The sequence below is a fragment of the Schistocerca serialis genome, chromosome 3, assembly GCF_023864345.2.
Source record: "Schistocerca serialis cubense isolate TAMUIC-IGC-003099 chromosome 3, iqSchSeri2.2, whole genome shotgun sequence".
Lineage (NCBI taxonomy): Eukaryota > Metazoa > Arthropoda > Insecta > Orthoptera > Acrididae > Schistocerca > Schistocerca serialis.
In genome coordinates, this window is record NC_064640.1 from 368,494,045 (window position 1) to 368,520,230 (window position 26,186).

The 26,186-nt window shown below is 44.5% G+C and overlaps 1 protein-coding gene across 1 annotated transcript in view; it reads right to left on the bottom strand.

The window, feature by feature from the left end:
- LOC126470868 (protein let-756-like) overlaps nt 1–16,015 on the bottom strand; it is a 223,195-nt gene extending 207,180 nt beyond the window's left edge. Inside the window, exon 1 of the mRNA XM_050098883.1 lies at nt 15,960–16,015. The gene's annotated coding sequence lies outside the window, so the exon portion shown is untranslated. The remainder of the gene's footprint in view (nt 1–15,959) is intronic.
- Nucleotides 16,016–26,186: the final 10,171 nt, after the last annotated feature.

Below are 26,186 nucleotides of genomic sequence, written 5' to 3' on the forward strand. Positions count from 1 at the left end.
AGTCGCCGCTACTTCAGTATATGTACACTCCTGGAAATTGAAATAAGAACACCGTGAATTCATTGTCCCAGGAAGGGGAAACTTTATTGACACATTCCTGGGGTCAGATACATCACATGATCACACTGACAGAACCACAGGCACATAGACACAGGCAACAGAGCATGCACAATGTCGGCACTAGTACAGTGTATATCCACCTTTCGCAGCAATGCAGGCTGCTATGCTCCCATGGAGACGATCGTAGAGATGCTGGATGTAGTCCTGGAACGGCTTGCCATGCCATTTCCACCTGGCGCCTCAGTTGGACCAGCGTTCGTGCTGGACGTGCAGACCGCGTGAGACGACGCTTCATCCAGTCCCAAACATGCTCAATGGGGGACAGATCCGGAGATCTTGCTGGCCAGGGTAGTTGACTTACACCTTCTAGAGCACGTTGGGTGGCACGGGATACATGCGGACGTGCATTGTCCTGTTGGAACAGCAAGTTCCCTTGCCGGTCTAGGAATGGTAGAACGATGGGTTCGATGACGGTTTGGATGTACCGTGCACTATTCAGTGTCCCATCGACGATCACCAGTGGTGTACGGCCAGTGTAGGAGATCGCTCCACACACCATGATGCCAGGTGTTGGCCCTGTGTGCCTCGGTCGTATGCAGTCCTGATTGTGGCGCTCACCTGCACGGCACCAAACACGCATACGACCATCATTGGCACCAAGGCAGAAGCGACTCTCATCGCTGAAGACGACACGTCTCCATTCGTCCCTCCATTCACGCCTGTCGCGACACCACTGGAGGCGGGCTGCACGATGTTGGGGCGTGAGCGGAAGACGGCCTAACGGTGTGCGGGACCGTAGCCCAGCTTCATGGAGACGGTTGCGAATGGTCCTCGCCGATACCCCAGGAGCAACAGTGTCCCTAATTTGCTGGGAAGTGGCGGTGCGGTCCCCTACGGCACTGCGTAGGATCCTACGGTCTTGGCGTGCATCCGTGCGTCGCTGCGGTCCGGTCCCAGGTCGACGGGCACGTGCACCTTCCGCCGACCACTGGCGACAACATCGATGTACTGTGGAGACCTCACGCCCCACGTGTTGAGCAATTCGGCGGTACGTCCACCCGGCCTCCCGCATGCCCACTATACGCCCTCGCTCAAAGTCCGTCAACTGCACATACGGTTCACGTCCACGCTGTCGCGGCATGCTACCAGTGTTAAAGACTGCGATGGAGCTCCGTATGCCACGGCAAACTGGCTGACACTGACGGCGGCGGTGCACAAATGCTGCGCAGCTAGCGCCATTCGACGGCCAACACCGCGGTTCCTGGTGTGTCCGCTGTGCCGTGCGTGTGATCATTGCTTGTACAGCCCTCTAGCAGTGTCCGGAGCAAGTATGGTGGGTCTGACACACCGGTGTCAATGTGTTCTTTTTTCCATTTCCAGGAGTGTATGTGACGCCAGCGCGGTCTCCACACTTCGCCAGAAGATGTTGTGAGCGACACCAATCAAAACATCGTGAAATTCAACGCAGTCACCCGGATGGAAGCCCGAGAAGTATACGAACGGAAAAAATTACATTCACATATATTTGCCAAGAAAATTCATAAGAGCACACACTTCACTGCAGAGCGAAATATTCATACTTTTTCTGGCGTTTTAAGATTATAGATGTTGACATCGTTACGATGCATAGAAACATACCCTTAACCATCACTACTGGACCCAGGATCACAGTGGTGTGGGGATGCCTATTACCCAGGGTGTGGGTCGAGCTTTTGGCGCCTGCAAGAAAACGTGTGTAGATCTTTCATTTGCGGGATAGGCTCATAAAGTGAAGAAGTACGAACTGGGGCGCGTAAATGTTGGTGCTATTCGTGGAGAAGTAACTATTAACGTTAAGTTTTAATATTGTGCGATATGAAGATGTACATTTTCTTACGGTGTCCGAACGGAATCATAATGGACACTGGCAAATTAAAGTGAAAAATGTGAATAGCGTGCGTGTGTATGTAAGCAGAATTGACTTAATATTGACGTAGGTACCTCTTTCATGAATTCAAGATGTAACAAGCCGAATGTTATTCGAAAGCTGTTTAATTTCAAGATCGTTTTCCGTCAGACATACTGAAAGTGGAAGTAACAAATCGAGAGAACAATTGTCAGTCCGAAAAGTTTTGAGACTGGATTAATGAAATAACATAGAAAGGGTAAGATGGGGGGTTTAATAATTTGGATGTTTTGCGTGGTCTCCCCTCCCCCCCCCCCCCCCTCACTTGAGTAAAACAACGTTCGTGCAACGATATGAAACTGTCTTTGAGATGATGTTGTTCACCTCCTGCGTCACAGTAGCTTGAATGTCGGTTAAGTCGTCAAAGCTTTGACCCATCACGTGAATTTCTGCACGTTGACGTTATGTCGTACGTTCGTGTTGATAGCACTAAGTCTCGTCACCCGTTATGATTTTTTCCAGAGAAGAATTATTCGCGTTTTGTATTTCAATCCTACGGTCGCAGGTTCGAATCCTGCCATGGGCATGGATGTGTGTGATGTCCTTAGGTTAGTTAGGTTTAAGTAGTTCTAAGTTCTAGGGGACTGATGACCTCAGCAGTTATGTCCCATAGCGCTCAGAGCCATTTGAACCATTTGTATTTCAATCAAGTCGCTGCAGGCATCCAGGCGTCGTCGTTTTAGTTCAGGAGTCAAGGTGTGCGGGAGAAACTTGCACACTCTTTTCTCTTCTTCAAAATATTCTGGAGAATATCTTGAACGCATGATTTAGAGATGCCATTGTAAGTAGGCTGTTTAGATGTAAGTATGCTGTTTAGATTTTTTTAATTGGTAACGCCACGTAGCGCTCTGTATGAAAATCACTGGCTGTGCTGTGTGCAGTCTGTGGCTGGTTTGCATTGTTGTTTGCTATTGTAGTGTTGGGCAGCTGGATGTGAACAGCGCGTAGCGTTGCGCAGTTGGAGGTGAGCCGCCAGCAGTGGTGGATGTGGGGAGAGAGACGGCGGAGTTTTGAGAGCGGATGATCTGGACGTGTGTCCATCAGAGACAGTAAATTTGTAAGACTGGATGTCATGAACTGAGATATATATATATATATATATATATATATATATATATATATATATATATAATGTCTTTTGAACACTATTAAGGTAAATACATTGTTTGTTCTCTATCAAAATCTTTCATATGCTAACGATGCCTGTCAGTAGTTAGTGCCTTCAGTAGTTAGAATCTTTTATTTAGCTGTCAGTATTGGCGCTCGCTGTATTGCAGTAGTTCGAGTAACGAAGATTTTTGTGAGGTAAGTGATTCATGAAAGGTATACGTTATTGTTAGTCAGGGCCATTCTTTTGTAGGGATTATTAAAAGTCAGATTGTGTTTCGCTAAAAATATTGTGTGTCAGTTTAGTGAAGATCAGAATAAGTAAAGAGAGTAATGTCTGAGTACGTTCAGTTTTGCTCAGCTGTTTGAAAAGCAAATAACGTAAGAGGTTTTCGAGCACAGTAATTCATAAATTTTTCTATGGGGAAGTTTCACCATTTGTGCATGGCCGCGCGCCCACTACTCAACACTGCCTACTCGCAACTGACCTGTCGAACGCATGTCTGTTATTTACAGCTGTTATTTCAAGCTGTCACCTTAGTTGCTCCACTGACGTCGTTGATACGCCAGAAAATCAAATCAGTCTCGGAACTTTTTGTACAGGCGATATGGGCACACGGTTGTGGAAGTTATACCCCCCGGGAGTAAGTTGTCTTGAAATACTTTCTACAAATAATCCCATGAGGAATCAATAAGACAACAAACAACGGTTTAAGCAAATGAACAGTCCATAAAAATCGTCGCTACTACCAGACAACTTTTCTGTCTGCAGAAAAAACATGACACTTCGTTACGGTTGCGTCACAGTCGCCCCCGTGTCACTGAAAACTATTTCATCCGCCGATGTGACAGTAACGGTACCACGCCAACACGACAGTTATTTCTGAATCAGTTGTTCACTAGCCCGTAGTCTCTGCTGTGCAGGCAGGTGGGTCCCGTCCGCGAGAAGATGAATGATGCGTGCGAACGTAAGGGCTGTCAAACTGTTAAAGGTGGGTATCGTCGACAAAAGTGGCGACGGCAATCGGGCGGGCACATCTCGATCGGTCGGGACGTGAGTGCGAGGGAAAAGGGGGGGGGGGGGGGGGGAGGGGGCGCTGGGCGGTGAGCATATCGCGTGTCTGCGGCGCGTCCGCGTCTTTACGAGCGACCCGTCCGCCGCTCTGACGTTTACTGCGGCGGAGAAAACCGGCATTGTCGCGTGTAACGCTGATACCCGCTCCCACACCAATTACGTCCGCGGCCCGGACGGCCATCGCTCAACTAAAACGGGCCCGCCTGCTCAACCGATTTCCGCTCCACGGGCAACACTGCCATAAATCACGGAGCGCTTCCCGCTCGTCGCTTCTCGAGTCGGCACCTTTCTCTCGCGTGCCTTCTCGCCCCAAATCGCTCCCGTTGCTAGCTGAGCCAGCAGGCAAGTCCTCTCGGGACAGCGGCTTCTCTAGACGACACAGACGTCTAGAAAGCGTCTGTTGTGAGCTGGCCTCGTGACCGTAAATCTCATCCCTCGTCTACAAATAGACAACGGCTCCACATTTGTAGCTTAAGTTTACAGTTGAAGAAACGAATCACGCTACGTAGATATCCATTAACGGTTAGCCGATTATTCTCAAAGAGTAACTTGCTGGGAGGTAGTACGAGAGTGTGCTGAAAAATAACGCCTCCGAATATTTGATATGAAAATTTCTTACAGCTTTTTTTAATTAAAAAAAAAAGCCACTCCGTCTACAGGCCACAAGTGGCCCATCGGGACCATCCGACCTCCGTGTCATCCTCAGAGGAGGATGCGGATAGGAGGGGCATGGGGTCAGCACACCACTCTCCCGGTCGTTAGGATGGTATACTTGACCGAAGCCGCTACTATTCGGTCAAGTTGCTCCTCAATTGGCATAACGAGGCTGAGTGCACGCCGAAAAATGGCAACAGTACATGGCGGCCTGGAAAGTCACTCATCTAAGTGCCGACCACGCCCGACAGCGCTTAACTTCGGTGATCTCACAGGAACCGGTGTATTCACAGCGGCAAGGCCGTTGCCGCTTTTTTTATTTTTTTAAAAAAGACATTATTAACATTCTACATTTTTATTCTCCGTGTCTACATGTTTGCAGCCCTCTGCCACGGCAGAGGTCCGCAGCTCGTGGTCGTGCGGTAGCGTTCTCGCTTCCCGCGCCCGGGTTCCCGGGTTCGATTCCCGGCGAGGTCAGGGATTTTCTCTGCTTCGTGATGACTGGGTGTTGTGTGATGTCCATAGGTTAGTTAGGTTTAAGTATTTCTAAGTTCTAGGGGACTGATGACCATCGATGTTAAGTCCCATAGTGCTCAGAGCCAGAGCCAGAGAGAGAGAGAGAGCCACGGCAGGGCTCAGAATTGTAGCGCGTAACATGGGGAGTGTAACATTTCCAATAATCGGACACCTCGGGTTCACTGTCATCTACTATCCTCCATAGTGTCCGACTTAGCCCCAGCCGATTTTCATCTGTTACCAAAACTTAAAGTACACCTTCGAGAACTTCACTTTGATAGTGATGAAGCGGTGCAAGTGAAGGTGACGTTGTGACTTCGTCAAAAAAGGCGAACATTCCACAGTGACGCTATCAAAAGACTGGTCTCCCGTTGAAAGATATGTGATCATCGCCAGGATGACTATGTTGACATATAAAATACGTAGACGTGAAAAATAAACATGTAGAATGTTAATGACGTTCGTTTTACTTAAAAAGCTTTAAGAGTTTTCACATAAACAATGCAGGGGAATTACTTTTCAGCACGCCCTCGTACATCACATTCTATAGCGTTTTGTCACATTATTACTACGATTCAACAGCAATCTGATTAAGGACCGACGCAGTCTTCTGTACAAGTTAGCATCAACTTGCTTTTGCCAGAAAATTATGAAGTTATATGGGAGAAAAAATGTCGTTACTGTGTCCCAAATCAAGAAAGATTTAATGTGTATGAAGAGAATTCAGAAAGTATCATGCCCGTTATTATGACAGGCCAACTAACTTTTATCGAATGCTGCACTAAAGTTCAAAGTGACACAGATTTAGGCCTATGACATTATTTTTCATTGTAGCCGCCAAGTCTCTGTAAATAACGGTCGGGACGTCATATCATAGCTCAGTTCCTGGACAACAGAAATCGGCTTGTTGGTCAAGGAATCATTCGAGAACCGCTATATGAACGTCTTCATCGTTGAAAATTTTCCTTCCCCACTTACGTTCTTTCAACTGGCCGAAAAGATGGAAATCACATGATGCAAGACCTTCCTTCCTTCACCATCAGCACCACACACAGCTGTGCGGGCTTCGGCTAATTGTTGGCTCCAGATCACTGCGGCTGCGACACTGCATTTGGCCTATACACTGCCAGGATTTCACGGTGAAGCTGTGTCTAATGTAGAGGTTTTGTCCACAAGAATTATACTGTCCTGCCTGCTTCAACTTTGATGTACATTTCCAGTTGCAGTGTCGTTTCAATTGCGCAATGTGATGATCCCTCTTATTCGTATGATGGCAGAACGATGTCTGCAAGAAGCCTCTTTTCTGAAAATGCGCTACTCTTGTTGCGCGATGGTGTTATTGTGAGACAACATGTATCATTTGTTTTCTGAAATCCTTCACATGTCAGGAGACAATGCATCACGCGGAAATGTATATTGTTTCATTCATATAATATCTGTATGTACGTTAGTTTATGATTGCCCTCCCCGGAAACAACGATCTTGACACTGGTACCAGAATTTGCTGTTGATACCTGCAATTTATCGGGCGATTCAAATTTAACCACAAAATATGCGAGTTGAGTTGACGTGAGCAAATAAATCTCAGTAAATTCTAGTAAACCATGATGAGATGTCTCCTATGGACGTGTCTGAACGTAATGCAACAACTGTTATTCCGGTTGCAACTGGCTGTCATCCAGTACAGCAAAAAGTTATCATTCAGGCACAAACTGTTTTTCAGGTAAATAATTACGTGTTATTATTTATAATGAGTGATGAAGAGCTTCTGGAATGTAACACGAACTTTCTTTCATTGAAAAACGGTTATTCCTTTATGTCAGCGAAACGCTTCATGTAGCCGTAACATTAGAAAGACTGTGACAGAAGAACTTTATTAGTGCTGTTAAATGCAATTAGCACCGAATACTTAATGACGGGATTTTGCTCTGTGTTTGCTTAGTGGTGTGAAAACCCTCTGATATTTCGGAGAAGGATTTGCAGTCGGAGTCCGCTAATCTGGAGCCGTTTTGTACAGAAGAGGTGGCAGCGAGGCCACAGGGGATTGCTTCTCGAAACATCGCCATCATGTCACTCCTGAACCGCCCAAAAGCGGATTTGAAATGCAAACGCTAAAAGCGGGATAATGTAATCAGGAACCACGGGGTTTCGTTCGAGATACTGAATATTCATAATGCGTGTCACAACAAGAACAAAACACTCTGTAACAACGCATGATTGGAAATAACGAAGTCGGCAATATGCGAACGGCCCGCTTTGCGAGGCTCTCGCAATTCATCTCAGACCACGCCGCCCGCTGTTCCGCGTCGTGTACTCCCTGTACACGCATTTGTTACCGTATCCACCGTGGTAATTACAACAGCCCCTGCCGCGTTCCTTACGAAATAACCAATCTCCTCTTACTGTTTGCTAGTACCTACATTACACGTACGCCGTCACTGCGTTGTTCTAGTTATGGAAAACAGCAGAATGACCAGTGCTTGTTAAAGATTGAAGGTTATGCGTACCCAAATACATAACAAGAGCTTTGATTTGCATAGCTACAAATAAACTTTATCTTTGCAGCTTGGCGCCCTGCAGACTGTATCTGTTACAGTGCACCGGTTGCCCATCATCAAAAACAATGTTTCATTTGCTCCTCTGTGGGGAGTTCGAAGCATTCTCTCCTTTATTGTCTGTGTGCTCTCCGCTCTAAGATGAGTCGTACTGTTTACCTTCTCTCTTCCAGCATAATTTCATTTGCCCAGAACCAACCAATTCTGTTAAAATTCATTAGTCTGTCCGCAGTCTCCGAGAAGGTGCTGTATCCTCAAATTGTAAGCAGGTGAATTTAAAGTGGCGTCTACTTATCGTAAATCAAGTTTCTTTTCATTTTTCTAGGCAAGAACCAGCATAACTTTTTGAACAATGTCAGGCATTATTTGCCCAAATGCCTCTAAAACTACGTAATTTTCCCGTTTTAAAGAGATGGGCAAGCGAGATGGCGTCGTTGTTATAGCGCCGGATTCATGCTGTGGCGTAGTGGAGTTTCAACTTCTGTTCGATACCATTATTTATGTTATCCGTGGTTTACCTCATATTATAAAACAAAATGGTGGAACAAGTATCACACCCTTTAGAATCGACCATGGGAAGCTGTATAGGAAGCAACTGCATGCACCAGGAAGTGTAAGTGCCTGTCCTCGAAACGTGTCGTTGATATGTTTTCATGCCATATAAATTTCTAAATAACGGAGCAAAAATGACGTATAAAGATACTCTAAACTCATTAAATGGGGTGGGGGTGGAGGGTGGGGATTAATTGTTCGTTAAAAAATGCCTTTGTCAATTCCCTTCCCATCCTCTGCCAACTCAAGTGGTGATAAACCTTTGCCAATGAAAAGTTAAACTTTAGCTTTCCTGAAACTTCCTGGCAGATTAAAACTGTGTGCCGGACCGAGACTCGAACTCGGGACCTTTGCTCGGGCAAATTCTCTACCGACTGAGCTACCCAAGCACGACTCAGGCCCGTCCTCACAGCTTTAATTCCGCTTTCCTGTTGATGTGCCGCCCCCTCTCAGCTTTAAACACAAAACTGTTATATTTCCTCGGTGAGACTATTTTAAAAAAACCGCTTGCACCTCCGAAATACCTCTCTTACAGATACATTAGGCTCATCTCATAAGCAATATAATGAATAACAGATTAATTTGAGTAGATATCGGCAATCTGAACAAAGGATTTTGTCAGAGAAAAACATCAGGAAAAGGCAAAATCTTCCTACAACACTGAAATAGATTTGACGATTTTAGCAGCACTTCCTCACACATTTACCGATATTTTGGGCGGTTAAACAACGATGTCGTGTTGACTGTCATAAGCTACCTCTCTTCAATAAATTGTCGGTATGCTTCATGCATTGTTTAATCTGGAGCATTTTCTGATGTCTGACGCTATTTCTCACGTTATAAAATCTCGCTTTTTCGTTACTGCAGTGGAAAGACGCATACGCTGTGTGTAAGACATACACTGCCGAGCATTATGGCCATGTGCTTAATAGCGTATTGATCCATCTTTGGCCGTGCGGTTCTAGGCGCTGCAGTCTGGAACCCAGCGACCGCTACGGTCGCAGGTTCGAATCCTGCCTCGGGCATGGATGTGTGTGATGTCCTTAGCTTAGTTAGGTTTAATTAGTTCTAAGTTCTAGGCGACTGATGACCTCAGAAGTTAAGTCGCATAGTGCTCAGAGCCATTTAAACCATTTGGTACACAATACAGCAGTGATTGTGCGTAATGTGTATTGAAAATGTCTTTGGTACGTCTCCGGAAGAATGTGGCGCCACATATCTAAGCACAGATCACGAAATTCCCGTAAATTACGATCCGGTGGTTTGTCGGCGCGGAGCTGGCACCCGATACCGTCTTAGATGCGTTCATTTGGGTCCAGATCCGGCGAATTTGGTGGCTAAGACAGCAAAGTCAGTTCACTATCATGCTCAGACCACTGAAGCTCGATTCTGGCGTTTTACCACTGGCCGTTATCCTGATGGAAGATGCCATTGCCGTCAGGGAAGACATCAAGTATAAAGTGATTCAGGTGGCCCACAGTAACGTTCAGGTAATCCACAGTTGTCATAGTGCCTTCCACTACTACCACTGGTCCCGTGGAAACCCAGGCGTATGTCACCCCCAGCCCCTAACATAATACTGCTCCCATCGGCTGGCGTCTGTAGGCCGGTGGCGGTGGATGTATCAAATGTATCAAATGGCTCAAATGGCCCTGAGCACTGTGGGACTTAACATCTGAGGTCATCAGTCCCCTGGACCTTAGAACTACTTAAACCTAACGAACCTAAAGACAGCACACACATCCAGGCCCGAGGCAGGATTCGAACCTGCGACCGTAGCAGTCACGCGGTTCCAGACTGAAGCGCCTAGAACCACTCGGCCACCGCGACCGGTGGATGTATCAAGCAGCCTTTTGGATGGATGACGGCGTATTTGGAAAGGACCATCGATCTAGTGTAACACAACTCGTCTGACAAGGTGACACGTTTTCATTGATTCACGCTTCTCGATGATCCCGAGACCACCGCAATCGTGATTGACGGTGACGTTGGGTCAACACGGTAACGCTTCGGGGACGTCCGCTGCGGTGCCACATATTTTGCAATGTGCTCTGAACCGTGTCCTTCGAAATACTGGCGCCTGCGACAGCACTGTACTCTGGCGCCAATTCTGCCTGTCCCTCATTACATAGCTGCTAAGCCTCCGTCTTTCACTTGCTGTGATTAGGTGTGTACATCCAACACTTCGTTGCTTACTCTTTGTTTTATCGTCTATCGACCACTTCTCAGGAATACTCACCAGAGTAGCATGTGAACAGCTGGCTAGCTTCGCCATTTCTGAGATGCACGTTCCCAGGCACAGTGCAATAACATTCTGCCCGAATCCCTCAGAACCTGGAGCGGCGGTCGTCTAGAATGGAACTGATGAGAATCGGTGGGCATCATTCTGACTTGCGGTGGTTCAAAGTCAGCAAATCAAATCGGCTTCTCAGTAGAAAGACGTCAGTTTCTCTACTCCAGGGGCAAAAATAAAGAAGAAGATGATGACAGCTGACGAGACCCGAAATTTTAGCTGAGGAGATCACACAGCAGCTTGTTAGATGGTACATATCACCTTGCTTACTCCTTACCGACATGACACACCGTAAACACAGTGGGCCTAATTCCACTTATACGCAGATAGATTCGTTGACTTGCTATCAAAGATGGCATGTTTCTTTTATTATCCAAGGAATATTCTACCAAATATCTTAAAACGACGTGGAGAAAGATTGCAACGTCTTATATGACTCGGAGAATTGTGTTGGAAAAATTAGCATTCACCAATAACTTGTTACTTACAGTCATGTCATGGTCGAAAACTCGTTTTGCACTACAGTTACTGATACGCAACAAGTAAACACACAATGGGGATCTCCCAATGATTCTCATTCCATTCCCTCCCTTGTGCAATTACGAAGTTACGATGATTCTCCATTGTGTGTAGATGCTAATGTGGACTGTAAATAAAATAAAACCTATATTCTGCTTTGAATAGTGTGAAACTCCAAAACAAAAAACTGTATCATCAACATCCAAAGACTGGAAGTACCGGAAGGAAGGGCCTTAAATTCACTGGTTTACTTCTCCAAGCAAGTAATAAAGGTGCAAAACTTCAGTTCGTGGTTTTAGGTAGTCTCGTATGATAGGAGTTCAAGCTCAGTTCTCCTTCAATGCATCGCCTTTCATTTCACATCAGAACATAGTAAATTTCAGAGAAAACAACGGAATATTAATTTCAGTCAAGAAGATGCTTCGGCATCAGCAGCTGGCTGCTAGATTTCTGCACTACGGGGGTCCGTGAGTTATATGTGCCGCACTACATGCGCAGCAATAAATTAGGAACATACGTGTTTCACTGTGAACTAGGACACACTTGCGTAAATACCCACTCTCTCGCTCGAAGATAAATCTCAGGCGACTAATGTGTAATTACGAGTGATGTTATTTCAGTTACAGCGAAGTACAATCAATTTATACTTCAAGATCGTTCTGGGTCGTACTCAATGCAAATACCACAGCCGAAGTACGTTAGACCAGCTAATGTAAGAGTGGTGTACCTTTGCTGTAACTTGTTCACATGGAGGCGACGTGAGCCGTACACAAACCGCACCTTGATCTAGATCCCATCCATCTCTGTATATAACGTGGAATAAGACGTAGGTTGAGCCGAAGCAGGTATTAAGGTCACAGCGTTTTGCGTCACGTAACGGTCGTGGTGGCTCACAATATATCGTACTGATGACAAGCATTTGGCGCGCAATCTGCTGTGAAAATTGCCGCGAAGTTTATGAAGCTACAAGCTTCTTAAGCAGGATATACAATTCAAATTACCCGCTTTTACCGAATCAGTCAAGCACGTATTAACAAGCTTACGAATGTTTATCATGTTATTATTGTAGTATTGGTATCTAAATGAGATTCTCGGCCAGGAATTGGTGCTCACTGAACTTTAAAATTATTGCGCTTGACGTCGCAACACCGGTTTTAATCTGCAACTGATTCTTCAGTATATTTTCTTTTTTTTTTCCAAAGTGCGCAACACGACTGTAAAACTGGGCTTCAGCTTCACTGATTTCTCTTACTTCTGTGCAGATGTTTTGTACCAACTAAAGTTGCAATGCACATTTCACTCTACTGTTCCCCAGTTCTAAACCGATTTGAGGAACAACAGACGTGAACGTCGTGAGCCATAATCACAAGGAGTGACGAGAAGAAAATGGAGGCGCTAAACAACAATCCTGTCGTTTCGTCGGGAACAGCTAGATAGTCTGTCCAACATGGAACAAGTTCTGATTACGCACATGATAAACTGACGTGTTTAGTGGTCCAGAAGAAATTAATTCCTAATCATACTGTTATTTCCATTATTTAAACCTGTCTTCAACATTGTATAAATACGGAGCAATCATGTCTGTTATCGAATCATAAAATCAATCAACGGCATTTTTAAGCCGTATAGGAAATACTGTGTACCATTACGTTCCAACATACGTGTTTATCATAGGAAACTATCACAATTTGAAAGTCAAGTCGATATTACGAATACGTTGTGTCAAAAATATTCTCAAATAAAGTTAATAAGAATTATTTCAAGAATTCATTTACATAATTGAGCATCTAAGTGTAACACGATACCACAAATCCGTCAGCCAGTTTGAGCTCAAGATTTATTTAACTACTGCTTCTAGCTTATTCGCCATATATACGCGTTAAGAAAATAGTTAACGTTTCGTTTGATAATTGTACAAGTGTAATGCTGAAAAACAAGCACAAAAACATTACTAAATGCTGTTTGAGCTGAACTGATTTTCAATGATGTCGGCACTGACTGTAAATCGAGCCCTTTTAAGACACGTATATCTTGTTTCCTTTTATATATGTAGATATTGTTACACAATAGCGATAATCCAGCAACACTGGAAGAGGTTGGGACAGCAATTTGTAGTGACACAGACGCAGGCTGTAGATATTTTGCCGCAAGAGTCGTACGCATTCCTGCACAGCTCGATGTGGTAGTCGTCACAAATTGGAAGTGAATTTCAGGTTTGTCCGTACTCCTTACAAATTACTTACACTGACATTTATGGCGTTAGGTTTATTTGTGCGGGATTCTTTTTCGGATAAAGCCACTTAAGAGGAATCTGGTGTAATTTTCAGCTTGGACTGCGTAAAATTGTAGCCTTAGGGTAACTTATATGGCACATTCCCTTCATTAAGGCTAACAGGGCGTATCTTTTACCACACAACGACTAATTTTTATCAGACAGGTCACAGATGTTTGTAGCTACGTATCTGACTTCAAGGTGATGATTCTTTTCTTATCTCGCTTACTGTGGAGAATTTAATTACAGTGCTGTTTTACTTGCGTACGGATACATGGCAGAGTGTCTTCCGTAGCTCTTTGAACCGGATAAATTATTAGCAGAAGACATGGTCCTCAGATAATCTTCTATAATTGGAGAAACTTTCCGCCTTATGCAAGACACAACTCATTTGGTTTTCTTGAAGCCATACATGTTTCAGCACTTTATGTCTTATCTCCAAAGGTTTTTCCCCTATTATTCTGCCTTACAGAACGCTATCAGCTATTTTATGAACCATGCCTTGTACAGCGTACCATAGTTTCAGGTGTTGTCGTATTGTTTACCACTATATTAGACGTGTTAAAGAAACAATTTTGTTCAGTATCACTGTTTTAACTGGCACTCACGCATGCTAATCTTTATATTTTATTTCACCACGAAACACAAAGTTTCTGCAGTAAATCCAAGATCGTAACCTTTTCCAGTTCTTTACTTGTTCCAAGTGGCAGAAATTCTCTACCTGTCAGAAGTAAAATGGCTCAGTTTCTGACCAAATAAGTCCTTTGATTTCTCTAACCGCAACACTTGATGCTCGCTAGCGACTGAATTTCTGTGTTTGCAGTTCAGTGCAATGTTTTAAGCACTTAAAAAGTTACTGTAAAAATCTTAGTGTCACTCTTCCAGTAGCAGGAGGTTATACCATACGCAATTCCCTGCGATATATACATTCTCATAAATAAAATTCTTGAAGGTTTTAATCCCAGAAAAAGGTCCCGAACGAATTTGAACACGAGAGTTATCCAGAACAGCCCACCAGATAAGCACGACTTAGAGTGTGCAGATACTGAGCACACGCAGCTCTATCAGCATCCTCTATGGGAACGTCAGCATTACTCGAAGCTCAGACAGAAAACAACTGTCAAACCAAGTGCAAACGTGACAGCCCGTTATCAACGTGAAAGTTTCCCATATAAACATATGAGTGAGTTCGAACAGAGCTGAAAATGGGTTTGGTATGCCGTTATATTTCGATTTTAATAGAACATGATACCATGATAGCACTGCATACGGATCCAGGTTGACGTGCATTGGGTCTACCTTCTGTCTCCGCGGCTGCAACACATGCGCGGCAGTACTACCAGCGCACTATATAAGACGGAGCGGAGAACGTCTTCGTCAGTTCTCGTTCGGCTCTTCTGAAGATGGCTGGCAGTCGTCCAGCCGAAATATCGTGCAATGAAGTTTACGACGACCAGCTGCATGCCCGAAATCTTTTTGAACAGTTGATTCGCCGGGAAAATTTCAAATTTTACGATAAAGTTCTCATCAAAAACTCTGATTTACAGGCTATGCATTCTTCAGTTCTGATATCAGACAAAGTCATATAAGGTAGCTAGCGTCTGTAACATCGAACCTTACGATATATAATGAGTAATTATTTAGCTGATGGAAATATTTTTGTTTCGTACTCATGTCACTGGTAAGATAGTTTAATGTGGTTCAATATAGGTTCCCACTTCCAGTATCAATCAGTATTATCTATGGCCACAACTCAAGTCCACTGGTCATATTAGTTTATTGTATAAATCAGTGTGGCCTACGAGCTAAGTAAAGTCGTCCCCTCAGCAGAGGCTGTTTGTCCCCGGACTAAATGAAGTGTTGATTGCTGGCCGCTTCCGAATAGCGTCGGCTGCAAGCTACAAGTTTTGTATTGCACTGGAATCCACCTAACTAGGGCGTGTTTCCTTCCTCACTCATCTGTGGGCCTAAGCCCGAAATGACAAACGTGCATTTCTGGCGTGATCACCTCTAGGCCCCCTCAAGACTGGCTGGCAACCTTGCAAACCACTCTTGGTGGGTCCAGCTGTACCTAGTAAGACGAATAAACTTCCTTTTGGTGCATGGGAAACTAAATATTTTAACTGAAAACTCAATAAAAATTCCTACACCTTGTCTTTCCTGACAGGCTCATTCTACACTTGAACACAACTATGTACAAGAACACAGTGACGAATTTAATTTGCATAAGTAACACTGTTTTGGTCCACTGTGAGTGACTGCCGACATTCGCCGGAACTTGAGAAAATCTGCAGTAATGAAACTGCCAATAACCATCATTATGTTAACCCGGCCTCATTAAATTACATAACCAGCACGCTCGGGTTGCTTATCCGCCTGACGCCTTTCAATTACCAACCGTAAACACTTACCGACGCCAACAACCAATGACGCAGTGACGTCACAGAAGACAGCTCAACACCAGCCTCTGGAACAATAAAACTAAATGTACAGAACTAATGGGGTGCGTTGCAGTAGTCTACATCCTAAATTCCACGCAGAATTCATTATAGAACCATGACACAGAACAACAACGAAAATCTGGAGAGCAGTAAGGCAAAACGTACAGTTCGAATTATGTGGTAGGCGAGAGGTAGCTGACCAAATGTGTGTTGCATTTGAGAAACGTCACGATTACCTCCTCGAGCTGCTGATAAAATTCTTTTCTAAACAACCAGTTTCGGTCGACAGACTGCCATCTAGTTTTTAAAAGCATAAACAGCATAATTTTAGGCGAACATAAAATCACTGACGTCAGATAATAAAGCCATGAATTTGTCAGTATTGTCACATCGCAATAGAAATGACACAGTTAATAAATAAACTGTGCTAAACAGTGATCAGCTGTACAGTCTGACTTAGTTGACAACATCGGTAGCTCCGTGAGGCTATTTGCAGATGACACGGTTGTCTACAAGAAAGTAGCAACATCAGAAGACTCGTACGTACTCCAGGAGGACCTGCAGAGGATTAATGCATGGTGCGACAGCTGGCAGCTTTCCCTAAACGTAGATAAATGTAATATAATGCGCATACATAGGGGCAGAAATCCATTCCAGTACGATTATGCCATAGGTGGTAAATCATTGGAAGCGGTAACGACCGTAAAATACTTAGGAGTTACTATCCGGAGCGATCTGAAGTGGAATGATCACATAAAACAAATAGTGGGAAAAGCAGGCGCCAGGTTGAGATTCATAGGAAGAATTCTAAGAAAATGTGACTCATCGACGAAAGAAGTAGCTTACAAAACGCTTGTTCGTCCGATTCTTGAGTATTGCTCATCAGTATGGGACCCTTACCAGGTTGGATTAATAGAAGAGATAGACATGATCCAGCGAAAAGCAGCGCGATTCGTCATGGGGACATTTAGTCAGCGCGAGAGCGTTACGGAGATGCTGAACAAGCTCCAGTGGCGGACACTTCAAGAAAGGCGTTACGCAATACGGAGAGGTTTATTATCGAAATTACGAGAGAGCACATTCCGGGAAGAGATGGGCAACATATTACTACCGCCCACATATATCTCGCGTAATGATCACAACGAAAAGATCCGAGAAATTAGAGCAAATACGGAGACTTACAAGCAGTCGTTCTTCCCACGCACAATTCGTGAATGGAACAGGGAAGGGGGGATCAGATAGTGGTACAATAAGTACCCTCCGCCACACACCGTAAGGTGGCTCGCGGAGTATAGATGTAGATGTAGATGTAGATGTATGTGGTGCGCTGCCGTTCGTAGCGTTAACGCCAATTGCTAATAAACATGAAAGAGTGCACTGCCTAGCACAGTTTATACATTGACGATGTAATTTATTATGATGTAAAAACAGTGAAAAACTTGTGGTTTTATTATCGGACGTCCATTACTTTATATAATTCTAATATGATGCTGTAAATGATTTTAAGAAGCAGATGCTGGTCTGTCGACAGAAACTGGTTTTTAGAGAAAGAATTTCATCAGCAGCTCGAGGCGGTGATCATGATATTTTTCTAATACTTATGAGCTGTGGGGTGTCACTTCCTTAAAATATGCGTTGCATTGTATCATATGAAATTTCCAGAACGTATTTAGTCGCACAGTACACCTATTGTCCACCGATTATTGTGTATGCATTGCTGCAGGAGTTTCTTATACCACGGAGGCGCGCCGCGATTCTATTGGAATTCACAACTCAAAGAGGACTAGATATCGACATACCGCCCAAATAAGCGTCGCTTTTACACTGGTGCTAACACAAAAGAATGGAAAACTGTGATGCTCATGAGCTCATCTTCGTTCATTGTACCCACAGAACTCAGTACCAGTACTCAGTTTCGTTAGATTTTGCACTAAAATTAGCGAAGAGCTGTGGCCCACATGCGGTAGCGTTCTCGCTTCCCACGCCCGGGTTCCCGGGTTTGATTCCCGCCAGGGTCAGGGATTTTCTCTGCTTCGTGATGACTCGGTGTTGTGTGATGTCCTTAGGTTAGTTAGGTTTAAGTAGTTCTAAGTTCTAGGGGACTTATGACCATAGCTGTTGAGTCCCATAGTGCTCACAAGGGAACCTCCCCATCGCACCCCCCTCAGATTTAGTTATAAGTTGGCACAGTGGATAGGCCTTGAAAAACTGAGCACAGATCAAACGAGAAAACAGGAAGAAGTTGTGTGGAACTATGAAAAAATAAGCAAAATATACGAACTGAGTAGTCCATGTGGAAGATAGGACACATGAAGCAAGTTGTGCGCTCAGGAGCGCAGTGGTCCCGTGGCTAGCGTGAGCAGCTGCGGAGTGGGAGGTCCTCGGTTCAAGTCTTCCCTCGAGTGAAAAGCTAAATTTTTCAGTTTATGTGACACTCTTATGTTTTCATTACTTTTTTTGGGAGTGATTATCACATCCACAAGAAAACCTAAATCGGGCAAGGTAGAAGAATCTTTTTACCCATTCGCCAAGTGTACAAGTTAGGTGGGTCGACAACATATTCCTGTCATGTGACGCACATGCCGTCACCAGTGTCGTATAGAATATATCAGACGTGTTTTCCTGTGGAGGAATCTGTTGACCTATGACCATGCGATCAAATGTTTTCGGTTCCCATTGGAGAGGCACATCCTTTCGTCTACTAACGGCACGGTTTTGCGGTGCGGTCGCAAAACACAGACACTAAACTTATTACAGTGAACAGAGACGTCAATGAACGAACGGACAGATCATAACTTTGCGAAAATAAAGAAAGTAAACTTTTCACTCGAGGGAAAACTTGAACCAAGGACCTGTCTATCTGCAGCTGCTCACGTGAACCACGGGACCACGGCGCTCCTGAGCTCACACTATCCTTGATGTTGCCTATGTTGCGCATGGACTACTCAGTTTGTATATTTTGCTTATTTTTTTCATAGTTCCACACAACTTCTTCCTGTTTTCTCGATTGATCTGTGTTCAGTTTTTCACGGCCTATCCACTGTGCCAACTTATAACTAAATGTGAGGGGGGTGCGATGGGGAGGTTCCCTTGTCAGAGCCAAGCCATTTTGTCGCCCACAACAGACAATACAGGAAAGGATTTGGATATATTAGGGACAGTCAAAAGAAAACGAGACAGACGGAAAAAGTGAGTAAACTGTTTATCCCTTCAAAAGTAATCACTATGACTCTTAATATTAGGTCTACAACTTTGCTTCTGATATTTTTTCTCGAAATTCGAGGTTTTATTGTGAAAAACTTGCACAAACTTTACGATTCAAAGTCTTGGCCATTGCTGGCCGCCACATTCTCCTGCGTTTTGGGTAGCAATCAAATCCTCTGGCGGAAGAACTGAACGTCCTTTGTGGAGAGCTTTGAATCGATTCAGTTTTGCACTAGTTCACATGACCGCTAGGGCTGGCTAGCCAGGCTGTGTGCCACTGATTGAAAAAGGTGGTAGTCAGCGGGGGCAATGTCTGGAAAATACGGCGGGTGGGGTAGGTCTTCCCATTTCAACATTTCCAAGTAACAAAATCACCTTTTCATGTCTATCACTGTATTGTGGCCGTTTGTCTTTCATAGCTCGGCTCAAACGCATCAGTTGTTTTCCATCCCCTGTGATTGTTTTAGTCGTCGTAGTCAAGCAATGTCTACAATTTTGCACCTTCGAAAACTTTCTCTCTTCGACCGTCATGCCGGGCTTCGACGTCAAAATCACCGTTATTGAAGCGTTGAAACCGTTCTCTGCACGTTGTTTCACTTATAGTTACCTCATCATAGGCCTTATCCAGCATTTTATGAGCCTCAGCCGCAGATTTCATTTTCCCGGAACTGACGAGAACGGGGCTCGTAATTTGACATATTCAATAGGGAATAACTATGATGCACTTACAGAGCGACTAATATTTTAACGTCATTATGATTACAAATGCCTAAGTTTACTGTATGACACTTACGACCTACCACCTGCGCAATCACTCACCGTTGCTGCCATACATTACAAAATTGCGGACGCAAAGCTGTTGGCTTAATACATTTCTTCCAGTGTGAGACAAGACGGTAGACAACTTCATGGAAAAATATTTGATTGTACCTAGGCGTGTACCTCTTCATCCGGAGCAAATCGACGACCACGAATGTCTTTCTTCGGGGCCCCAAAAATCTGGGGATTGCATAAAGACAGATAGACACTGTATGGAGGATGTGTAAGGCCTTCCCAATGAAATTTCTGCAGCGCACTCGAAACAACCTTGCAATATGAGGGCGGACATTATCCTGTATCAGAATGATACCCTCTGACACCATATCCTAGAGTGGACACCTCACAAAAATAGAAACGCACCATCAACTTCAGACGCCCAGGAATGCTGACGGGCGGTATCAGTCTCTTGCAGGATAATGACCTCTGGCATGCTGCCAACGTTGTTTCGAGGAAGCTGCTGAGATTTCGCTTAGCAGCCCTTACACATCATCTATATAGTGTCCGACCCTGGTAGCTGAGTGGTCACCGCGACGCAATGTCATACATAACGGCCCGGGTTCGATTCCCGGCTGGGTCGGAGATTTTCTCCGCTCAGGGACTGGGTGTTGTGTTGTCCTTATCATCATTTCATCCCTATCGCCACGCAAGTCGCCAAAGTGGCGTCAACTCGGAAGACTTGCACCAGGCGAACGGTCTACCTGAAGGGATACCCTAGCCACACGACATTTCCATTTATCTATACAGTCCCGATTTCTCCCTGTGCGATTTCCATATTTTTGGAGCTCTGAAAAAAAGCATTCGTGGTCGTCGATTTGCTTCTGACAAAGAGGTGCACGCCTGGATACAATTATTTGTCCGTAGACAACGGCAAACATTTGTCTCACAATGGGATAAATGATTTAACAGTTAGTGCGATTTAAAATAATACTTTGAAATAACAAACAGTTTACTTAGTTTTTTTCTATCTGTTTTGTTTTCATTTGACTGCACCTTATAGTGTGTGAGTCTTCTAATTTTGAATGGAAGGTGGAGATCTGCAGTATACAAGGCAGACATCGATAGAGCATTTGTAATGAACCATTACGTAGAAATGAAGGTTTTTTATTTTTGAGACTCTGGAAAGCACAGCGACTTTTTATGGAAGGAGCGGAGTGTTGCAACTGTTTCAGTGGCATGGCAGTAGAAACTGAACGCATTCAGAGACGTACTACTTGGATCGTAACAGGTCAGTATAACCCGTAAGAAAGTGTAACGGAGACTTTCGGAGAACTTCAATGCGAATCTATGGAAGAAGGCGACGTTGTTGCTGCCAATTCCTGTTGAGGAAATACAGAGAACCAGTACTCAAAGTAGAACGTGGTGAAGTTCTGCTGCCACCAACTTACATCTCGCGCGGAGATCACAAGAATAAGGGAAGAGAGGCTGGGCCGCGTCCTGCGGCATATAGATAGTTATTTTTCACTTGCTCATTCCGCGAATGGAACAGGGTAGAAGGTAGAGAATTGCTCATTGGTTTGACGTACCCCCCGCCCCCCCCGCCTCCCCCAAGCACTGCACAGCGACTTTCTGAGTATACAGGGTGCTCTAAAATTCCCCTTACGAACTTATAGGACTTGTAGAGTGGACTGAGTAGTCAAAATTTTGAACTGGAGCTCATGTCTGGAAACGTACCGTTTCCGTGCTACAACCATCTGAAATGTCCTTTTGAGGTGGTATGGATGTAGTTGTTGGTCATGCAGAACATACCAGCGATGCTGGGAGCAACATCCATTGTATGCGTAACTGCTGGTGTACTCACTGAGGGGTTCTCTTGTACGTGGTGCTGTACCATCTCTTTCCCAATCCGTGTGTGCGGCGTCTTCTTGGAGCACCATTGTCACGCCTGCTGTCGGTGAAGGTATACCTTCCTCGAGGTCGTTACGTAATTGTGACGTAAGGGGTATGCGATGGAGTTGGATGTTGTGGATAACGATCTTGATAAAGGAAATGATCAGCTCTTCCGTTGCCATGAGTTTCGCCACCATATAGAAGGATCCTCTCGGAGTATTCCGCAAACGTGTATTCAGCCATTTTTCTCTAAAACCCACAGTCACATGAATGAGGCTCTTACCAGGTCAGAGAGGTAGGACAGACGTCAAATGACATCAAGCGATCAGATGTAAGCGTCACCAGCCATGACTAACCTGTTGCCAAACATCTTTTGGAAACCTGGAAATTTGTGGTAAGGTTTTATGGGACCAAACTGTTGAGGTCATCGGTCCCTAACCTTACACACTACTTAATCTAACTTGAGCTAACTTAGGCTAAGGACAACACACACACACCCATGCCCGAGGGAGGACTCGAACCTCCGACGGGGGAAGCCGCAAGGGCCGTGACACGGCGCCTCAGACCTCGCGGCTACCGCATACGGCCAAACATGTTTTCAAACGGCTGTAGGACGTGGGTCCCAATTAAAAATATTGTGTATTCAGTCCTGTCTAGAAGTCCCAGAAGTTTGTAAGGGGAAATTTAGAGCACCCTGTATATCTACAGAAGGTGTAGAAAATATTTTGGTCGCGCGGGGTAGCCGAGCGGTCTTAGGCGTCTTGTCACCGTCCGCGCGGCTTCCCCCATAGCAGGTTCGAATCATCCCTGAGGCATGGGTACGCGTAAGTTAGTTTAAGTTAGATTAAGTAGTGTGTAAGCTTAGGGCCCGATGACCTCAGCAGTTTGGTCCCATAAGACCTTACCACAAATTTTCGAAAAATATTTTGGTGTCCCACTAACTGGCCACAGCTCTTGACCATTTTTGGAAGCGAGACTTTCTGAATGCACAGATTACCTACGTTCCAACTGGTCAGACGGCTTCTAAGCATTTATCAACCTCCAGTTTACGCCTTACGCAATGTATTCGTAAATGTAATATTTTAAAATAACTTGTACTCTTTGTCCGCCTTCTGGTGTAAAATAATCGTAAATATATTATATTTGTTCGCCTCTAACAACATTGGAGTGGAAATATAGTTTGTTAGAAATCATCAGAAACGATACGCTTTTCCGGCACCTTGCCAAGACTAATTTGCATAAACTACTGTTTGCGGGCTATGAAACTGTGTCAATTATAGACGACCCCAAATTTGGGTTATAATGATAACTTTCTTGTTATGACGCGAGAGTCGTTGATACTCAGTCAAATAACAGGCTGCTCCATATTTTTATGTTTTATTAGTGTCACACGAGTATACCAGGAATTAGTCTGATCGATTTTGCACGTTTTCAGGCGCCTAACTTTTTGCAAGGGCGTTACCGCCGTTGACAGCACGGAAGATGCATAAAGTAAATAGCAGGCTTGAAGCTGTTGCCAAGCCCACGCGAAACAGTCAGTCTCAATTAGCGCTGCCCTGTCCTATCTGCTCCAAGGTTTCCTTCGGAACGAGTTTATAAAACGTGCCGCTTGTATAAGTGGAAATTCAAATTAAGCTATGATCGATGATTTTGAAAGTGCCGGGACTGCATACTTTAATCGTCGAATAATTATATCAGTGGGTCGGCTTCGAGTGATGGACGCTGCGACAGTGGTTGCTGGATGCCCCAGCACCCAATCAGCTGGCAACTGTGGAATTCGAACGTTGCTTCCTCAATTGAGAATCGCGATTAATTAAAGTTATCTTCTTATTTCTGCTTCCCTCTCCGTAATATTCCAATTATGTGCCATTAGTAGCCAGGCGACTAAGCAAGTAAGATTTTATACTGAGGCGTGACAGCTATTCTCCATGAGACGTTCATCTTTGGTAACTTTTCTGGCCTCCTTAAAAATACCACTCTTCCGAAAGAATGCAGTCCTTTCAGGCTCAGCAGGCAGCTGATTATAAACGTCTGTTACATCACACAGATACCACTTGCATTTCGGGAGATAAAAAAACCAAGTTTGCTAGTTGGATCCTCCAATGATACGAATTTACAAAGGAAACCATCAAACTGCTGAATCAGTGGCTTACCGCTTACACAATACGTTTATGACCACCACTACATAATCGTCAAGTAATTCAGAATAAGTTCGAGTTAAGCAACGTACGTATATGAGTGACAGAGCAGTGAATCTGCGCTCAAAAACCGTCTGTTATCTTTCTGTTCACACAGCCCTTTCCGTGATACCTCAGATAGAACGTCAGTGTTATGCTCCGTTGTGGGCACATTGCCCATTCTCCACTGGCCATGAATAATACGAATCTCAGGGAGAAATGAACGAAAACAAAACAACAAATCTTCGAGGCCGGCCTCACACCTTTCCGTTACATCGCTGGTTAATTATTTTTATGTTTGCGCTGCGTGCATGTGGCTCGCACAGCTACAATCTCAAGGCGATAAACCGGATGTCACATGGCGTAACCTCGTCACCGGGCCTTTTTCTGCAAGGTAAGTTACTTAAACTAAAACCGTGGTCTCGGAGATCAACCTGAATGAGGAGCACTTCACATGTTTTTAGTGTACTGTTTTTCTCCAGTATTATTTTGAATTTTCTACCATGCAACTATAATCGTAGATGGAAATTGGAAGCGCGTTTTTAACAGCGCTTAGTTCTTACAGTGTACCAAGCTATGTGTCTTACTACCGGCCAACGTTCTATCAGCAACTGACAGTAAGAAGTTTGGCATTCTTCAGAATTTACAAAAGATCTAGGATACGTACAGGACAATGCTACTGAACAGCCACCCTGAAATCTACCTGAAGTGATCCTAGGAATACTTAGAAATCATTAACAACGGCTCAGACTGCTATCCTCTGTGGCACCAATTCTACTTGTTTCTCGTGTCGTTCCTCCCGTGATGACAGCCATTTTGTTCGGAACAGAGGCCATATAAAAGGATATTAGCCACGTTACTTCCTTCGTATTGAATGAAACACTCAGCATATAGTGGATTCTGTTCAGTAAATCTTGTTGTTTCAGTTTGGTAGTTTATTATGACATTCCTTTGTTACTAGGTGCTGAAGCACCTTATCCACATCTGTAGTGGATAGTATGAGCTGCATCACCTACTTGTTCGCCGAACTTGGCAGTCCGCAGCTGTGCCCAGGAGCTCTGTCCCCCTTCTTATCTGTTTATCCTTCACACTCAATATCAGAAACAACCCTCTCCTGGTTGTCTTATTTAGTAAAATGATGACATCACTTTTCTAGCTTTTACCCTACATTCCAGAAATCAAATCAAATGGTTCAAATGGCTCTGAGCACTATGGGACTTAACATCGGAGGTCACAGTCCCCTAGAACTTAGAACTACTTAAACCTAACTAACCTAAGGACATCACACACATCCATGCCCGAGGCAGGATTCGAACCTGCGACCGTAGCAGTCGCGCGGTTCCGGACTCAAGCGCCTAGAAAAGCTCGGCCACCGAGGCCGGCATTCCAGAAATCCCAAAGATCCTTCCAACTCCACTTTAACCAGTTTACTTCATGGGTTAAGCGTTGGCTTCTGAACATAATTCCTTCCAAAATGCCAGGCAGCTATTACGAGACGAATTACCCACAGTTTCCGTCCCATTGACAACTACCTAACCATTTGTGACTATCCTACCCTACGAGCTAACAACCTAAAATACCTTTGATTACACTCGACAGAAAACTAACATGATAAGCCCATCATCCAACAAAAACCCTAAAGTTACTAATACGCTATTGAAAGAGATTGCATCTCTTCACTTTCCTCCAGATCTACCAAACTTCCATTCGAAAAATTCTCCTCCACCAACGTTGTCTGCATAACCGTCCTACCAAGTTCTATCACTCTCTCCAAATCTTCGAACAGCATGCAGTCTGAATTATAATCCGAAACTGTTTACTCTCCCTCTCAATGATACTTTACCATGCCATCGAATTCTCACATGCCCTCGTTCACACTGACCACTTCGGTACAGCCTAAAATATAATCCGGTCCAACTACAACAGCCATATTTTTTCCCACTTAATTTCTAATACATATGTGCTGACGCGCTTCTGCCAACACAGATCACCAATCCTATACCTACAAACACTCCACAAACTATCCCAATCAAATTTCAACCATTATCCTCTTTTAGACAATGAAATCGGCTCCAGTATTTATCCAACCTACTAGCTCTAGCTTTTCCCACCCTATCCTACCCCACATCACAGCTCCCCAACACCTTCTCCACCTCTACTTGCTCCTGGG